The sequence below is a fragment of the Amblyomma americanum genome, chromosome 4 (assembly GCF_052857255.1).
Source record: "Amblyomma americanum isolate KBUSLIRL-KWMA chromosome 4, ASM5285725v1, whole genome shotgun sequence".
Classification (NCBI taxonomy): Eukaryota; Metazoa; Arthropoda; class Arachnida; order Ixodida; family Ixodidae; genus Amblyomma; species Amblyomma americanum.
This window is the reverse complement of record NC_135500.1, coordinates 75,936,140-75,942,751: the sequence shown is the minus strand read 5'-3', so window position 1 is coordinate 75,942,751 and position 6,612 is coordinate 75,936,140. Positions and strand designations below refer to the sequence as shown.

Genomic DNA, 6,612 nt, shown 5'->3' with positions numbered 1-6,612 from the left:
GGTAACGTGGCCGAGCGGTCTAAGGCGCTGGTTTAAGGCACCAGTCTCTTCGGGGGCGTGGGTTCGAATCCCACCGCTGCCAGAATTTTATTTTTTCTTTATGGTTCGAACTCATCTTGTTGCACCATATATGTGAATTACTTTCGCATTATGCGAAGCCATGCCACGTCGTCGGCGAATAACCAACACTCCTGAGCAGCTTGTTGCTTTGGCTGAACACCGATTAATTCTACGCTGCCTGACAGGATTCCCTAGTTTTCAGTGCCATGTGATGTAAATGCAGAACTTGTTTTCTAAGTGTCAAACCTCTCATATATGTTATGCAATACGGCTTTGTGGAGCGCTTAGGGTTAATTCCCTCCATCCGATTTTCTTTTACGTGCACCGAAGGTTTAATACGTGGGCGTTTTTGCATTTAATTTCTCTCGAAATGTGGCCGCTACAGCGGGGATAGCACCCTCGAAGAGGACAATGAGGATGAAGCTCTCCACCAATGTGCCATTCCAACAATATGTGCCATATGACCAAGGCAGCAACAACAACAACAGCAACCGTCCCCACGGTCGAGTGTCATCTCTGATATTCCTCCCCACATGACCCGCTGGCTTTGCACGCATGCAGGGTCGAGTCGCTGTGACTCCTCGTGATTTCGGCGCACACACTGAAGCAGCTTTCAACAAATCCAGTTGTGGCGAAGTGGGACTGAAGTGCACCTGTTGTGATCCATATTCGCACTGTTCATGAAACAATACCTAGTCTCGCTCATCATTGACAACACTTGCGCAACGAGTGGCGATTCTCTAGAGCATCGAAGTGCACACAGCGGGCCACGGTTTAAGCTGATGCACGGTTTAAAATTGAACCGACTTCATTGTAAGCCACAATCCTCGAAGTAAATTTTAAGCAAGCCTTCAAGAAGACGCAGTTCTGAGTTAAGTTCATGTTTTCCTCCTATGGGATTGCAGGACAAAGAGCCATGACTGAGTATTAAAGTTTCAGGGAGCATGTGTAAATATGAATTGGCGGTGTAGGAGTTTCGACATTGTGCAGCTAATACCAATAAAACACCAATGTTTCTTTCACACCGTTACCGATGTACAGGGCCAACGACTGTTGGTGTGAGCACTGGAGTTCGTAGTAGGGATAAACGCAGCCCCATAGAACGTCATATGGGAATGACGTCCACATACTGCCCAGGCGCGAAAGGCGTGGTAGCCGTGACATCTTCCTACAATGCCCGAAGCTAATCGTTAATTGGCAAGAGTTCGAAAAATACCGCGCTCGTGCTCATCCGTGGAGTGGACGACTGTGTGCGTATTGTGTCACAAAAATTTTCCATTGGGCCACTGGCTCGTTGAGCTGGAAACTATAGCAGTTGCGAATTCAGAGGTGGGCAACCTCACGAGGTTTCGACCTCATGAGGTCGACTTCAAACTCAAAATGACCTCAACCTCACGTCGTGAGGTAAGGTTGAGGTGAGGTCGGCGACGGCTCGAAATTTTGTGAGGTCAGCAAATCAGACCTCAACCTCACGCGCGAATTTGAGGGTGAGTGACGTCGTCATTGAATTAGGTCGAAAGTTTGAGGTCAAGACTTTTTGCAGTTGCCACGTCTTACTCCGACGAGTGCCGCTCACGAAGCCGAGTTGCAGTGCACCGCAGCAATGTTCATGCCATGACGCTTGGTGTTCGGTTCCCCTGTTTGGACAACCGGATGCCACAGTTCCCTCTTAGCTTCCGGTGCTGCGCCTTAATGTCCGTTCAGTCCAAGCCTACAGGAAGCCGCACCCCTCTGGCCTTCCCGGAAGGAGTGTATACTGTCACTGTACGCCTCTCTCCATCCCTCTTGCCCCGCTGGCGTAGCACCCGGCTGCCTGCCAGTCGGCTCAAACTCCTGGCAGCGCGCAAAGCACGTAAATCACGTTGACCCGCGGTAGCTTTGTTTGATGCCGCAAACAAATAAGCTCAGTCCAACAAGCACGCAATAAATTCGTCGCAGCGCGGATGGCCCCAAGCAAGACTGCTTCGTGTTCATGCTCGTTGGCGGCACTGACGTCATGGCGCCTGCTTTGCAGTCCAATAAAGAGGATCCTGTACATTACAAGCTACAGAAACTGAAGGTCGGCACAGACCAGAGAATGTGATTCAGGTTGTTCCTAACAAGGACACCTGCTGATTTGGTTAAAAAAGCGCGAAGCCAGAAAAACATGTATAACACCGCCGAACCTTTTGATCGTTGACTTCCCCTTTCGAATCTCACACTAAATATGTATATTCCTGTTACGTAATGCAAGCTGATGAAAATATAATTTCGCTTTTTTATCCTTCCGAATGACCTCTCTTTGGTCTCCTGTTCCTTGTTCCGTCTCGGAAATTCGCTTATTATGCCGAAACACCACAACACGAGGTGAACGCACCAGCATAGCGGTGTTGCAGTGGCGAAAAAATGCAAAACTATAATGAATGTATGATGATGTGGCAGATGATTCCTTTTTTCCTTTTTTAATGAATATGTGTGAATGGAACTGATTACATGCTCGCGCTGTGCTGCTGAGTCGCTGTTTGAAACCTTCTAATATGATGTTTAATATGGCACATTGTTGTTCGCTTCTGTTTTTAGCGTGCCATGTTTGTTTGTATGTTTATAATCATTCTCTTTTTCTTCTTTTCTCGTATGGGATCAGATAGGTTGGCGGCCTGCCTTGCAGACGACCAGGCATAAACGTCATCTTTCCTTTAACTATTTTGCAGACCCATCGTTCACCTTAAACGGCTTCGCAAAATGCTCGCGCGGTGCCCGTGGGCAAAAACTTTGAGGATGCTGGCATACCATTGATTAGTTCAGATTTGAAGGAAAACAAGTGACTGACTTAAAGCAGCTTGTCTCAAACTGGTCGACGAAATGGTACCCAGAATTCTGTTGAGGCGTATGAGTACCTAGGCGTTCTTTTTTCCCCGGGCGGGTGGGGGGGGGGGGGGGTGGCTCGGAAAAATATTTCGCTGCGGGGAAATTTGAGCCGAGAGCAGTGGTGATTCTAATAGAGATAGCGGTTCACGCTGCCGATTCTAGGCCAGTTGTTATGACCCGTGTGATTTTAATAGTTGGCACAGTGTTCGAAGACGCAATCTAGCCCTTCCTTTCAAAGTGCCGTGGGTTCACCGAGTCACGGAGAATTCCCACGATTTCTGAACTGTTACCATCGCCACCTGGAGGGAAGCGGCGGAAACGGGGGAGGGTCTTGACCTCTCGGAACATCAACATTATCATACTTAATTATTAGCTGCAGGTATTCCTATTTTACTGCACAATAATCGTCTTCGGTTGCTGGGTAATGTACAATATTTAATCAATATTCTTGGAACATTTAATGTGCTAGCGGTATATGAGGCTTCCCCGGGCTCATAAGGATACAATGTTAGCGTCATCATCATCGCCATTATCTCTAGAATCAAAGGCATGTGTCGTTGCATGATCTTTGCAGTATGATATACATGAGAACTGGCCCGTTTACCTGCTGGACAATCCGAATGTCATTAATGTGGACCGGATTGTTGGCACTCTTTTTAATATGTCATGCGCGCAAGTGTAGTAATATGGGATCCATATGGATCTTGAAATGGGAGTGGAAGGGGGTGGATGGGGGCCTGGTATGACAAGAAATTACATAGTTGTCACGTGAGCAGGTGTGATGTCATATTACAGCTTCGTCACGTGACTAGGTTTGATGGCACACTGCATCGCCGTCACGCGACCTGTTATGACGTCACACTCAGATGATGTCATCACTAATAATACCAATTAGTCTTAGCATTACCCACTTATATTAATTAGCGTTGATTAATTATGTGACGTCATCATCGTCGTCGCGTGACTCGTGGGCTCCTGACGTCGCATGGCGCCGTTTCTTGCGGACACTTTTTTGCGGATATGACTTGGAAAGTGAGCCACCTAATGCTTTCGCCTTAATAAAAGAAGCCGCTCGCTTCTACACAGACATAAATACAATTTGCCTCTTTTGGTGTACTACAGTCGCAGCTTGTTAAGTGTTTTCGAAGGCAGCATACAGAGGACTTAAAAGACCATTCTCGCTATGCCGGATAGAGTTAGAAAATCGAAATATACTGATATGCGTCTGCATAACCGTCGCATTGGAAAGTACACCGACGAGTATCATGAATACCACCCCTCGTCCCAAATTCTAGTAGATGGTGTAGAAAGGCTGTGTTTGTCAACTGCCGGTTTGTGCGTGAATGAGCGAGAGACTTCCAATACGAACAAGTATACACGAAGCAGGTTGCCAAGTATTGACACATGTAAAGTACTCACCGACGTACTGGTGATAACCGCGTATGGCACACCCCTGCCCGCTGGCCATATAATCTCTGAGGGTTCATCCCAGATTATAAGCTTCTCCTATTGCGTGCACATCAATAGTGTCTGTCCACACCTTATTAATATTACCATCAACATTTTAGCTTTCCTGTCTTACAGGATTCTCAGAATTGTTTTAGATGAAAAACTTCTTCATCTCTTTTTGTTTTGTTTTTCGTTAGTTTTCAGAGGTCGCGCAGCCGACCTCAACCTCACAATTTGAGGTTGAGGTGAGGTTGAGTGAGGTCATCAGTGGCCTCAGGAAAAGTGAGGTGAGTGCGCTTAAGGAGACTTCAACCTCAACTGATGAGGTTGAGGTTGAGTGAGGTCGGCAAATTTTTTTGAGGTTGAGGTGAGGTCCAGATTTTTGAGGTCCAGTGCCCACCTATGATTGCGATAGTACAACCAAACTGATCCCTGCAGGGTGCATTAGTATCACAACATGCAATATTGCATGCTTCTTCTTGAGTACAAAAGGATTCGACTGCGTCAAAATGGATTACTGATCGGTTATTACGTTACTTGCATTCGTTTTCATTAAAGCTGCGGGCTTATTAAGCAAGGCTTTTGAAATTATTTCCTTTCTTATTGCATTAAACGTTTAGTGGAACAAGCATTCGTAAAAGAAAAGTGAGAAGACACTTGCGCTAAAACAGCAACTGAAGACATTTGAAAACGTAAGAAATTCGCTTGCTAGGTCCACAGTAAATATCCTCCATTTAGGTGCTGTTGCAGTACGTTTTAGCGTACTAAACTGAAGTGAGCAATGTTTGTTTCCCTCATTATGACGAAACGAACTGCTTGCCTTCTAGGAGCAAAAATGATCGCTTTTCAATTAAAAGTTCCTAACGTGACCTTTGACTGCCTAGCCATTCCTGAAACCACCGGTTACACCACCCATTATAACTGTTTTTAAAGACATTATCCACAACGAAGTGTATCGTGACGATAGTAATGTTAGATACCGAGCATGGTTACCGCATTTATGTTCTCAGACTATCACAGACAGTACTGTATACGCTAACTCGTTATAAGCGGGTCGTTACGTCATACGTGCGTGGCTGAACGCTAGCCTTCAAACCGGGTACCACTGAATGTTACATAACGTCAACGCACCATAGGTGCCTGTTCAGAGGGCCGAAGGCACTCTGCACTATAGAGTGGACGAGCCAGCGTATCGCAAGAGACCGCCCCGAGCTTTAGATGCCGCGCGTTGACGTTCCCGCACGTCTTCGATGATGAAAAGAGAGACGCAACGTTCCAGGTTCGTGGCAGGCTGCCCCGTGAGGTCTGAGGAACGCGGCCGGCTCCGCGAATGAATGGAACCACGGGGGCGCTCCCCGTTGGCCCCCAGAGACATCGAAAGCCCGCGCGTATGGCTGAGCGCCCGGAGGTCATTGTGGTACACCGGCGGGCGCTTTGTCTCAACCGTACGCGGACAATTAGGCATGAAGAAGGCCGCCGCGTTTCATTGCGACACCTGTCGGTCACCGGAGCGCTCGCCTTTTCGTTAAGCTCGGGGGACGATGGCGTACCTCGGGAGGCGGCCGGTGAAAAGGCGGCGGGTGCCGCATCAAAGCGCGGCCGGACCAAAGGCGTCGTTGTGCGGCGTCCCTCTGACAACAATGTCGTGAGCGCCACTCGGCCGCGGCGCGCAGTCGAAGGCGTATGGAGCGGTGGCTTCATGAGTGTTTATGATGCGTGAAAAACGGTGTCTGCGTCACCGAAGTCCAGCTATTCGTTTGCACCCGCTGCAGCCGAAATAAGGCAAGGAAATATAAGAGAAAAAAAGAAAGATACTGGGGGCTACAACTAAGGTAGTCCCGCTGAGCCTCAGATAAAACTCAGCGAAATGCTCCGGAAGGCAATATTAAGGGTCACTAAGCCCTGGAGACAAGCTGAACGTGGCTATGAGGCTGACTGACTTGCTGTATACCAGCGATGAGATTGGCAGGCTTGCTAATCTCATTACTGATCTAATATCAAACGCAATAAGCTAATTTTATCATCTTCATCGTCATAATCAGCAGCATCAGCTGCAGCCCGACTAGAACCACTGCAGAACGAAGGGCTCTCATATATATATATATATATATATATATATATATATATATATATATATATATATATATATATATATATATATATATATATATATCCAATTAGCTGTGTAGTGCGTTGGCTGCGTCCACCTTATCCCCGCAAACGTCTATCTCATCCGCCCATCTAACTATCTGCCGC

At 47.2% G+C, this 6,612-nt stretch overlaps 1 non-coding gene across 1 annotated transcript; it reads left to right on the top strand.

The window, feature by feature from the left end:
* TRNAL-AAG (transfer RNA leucine (anticodon AAG)) lies at positions 1–82 on the top strand. The gene has a single exon. It is a non-coding gene; the product is annotated as a tRNA-Leu (tRNA).
* Positions 83–6,612: the final 6,530 nt, after the last annotated feature.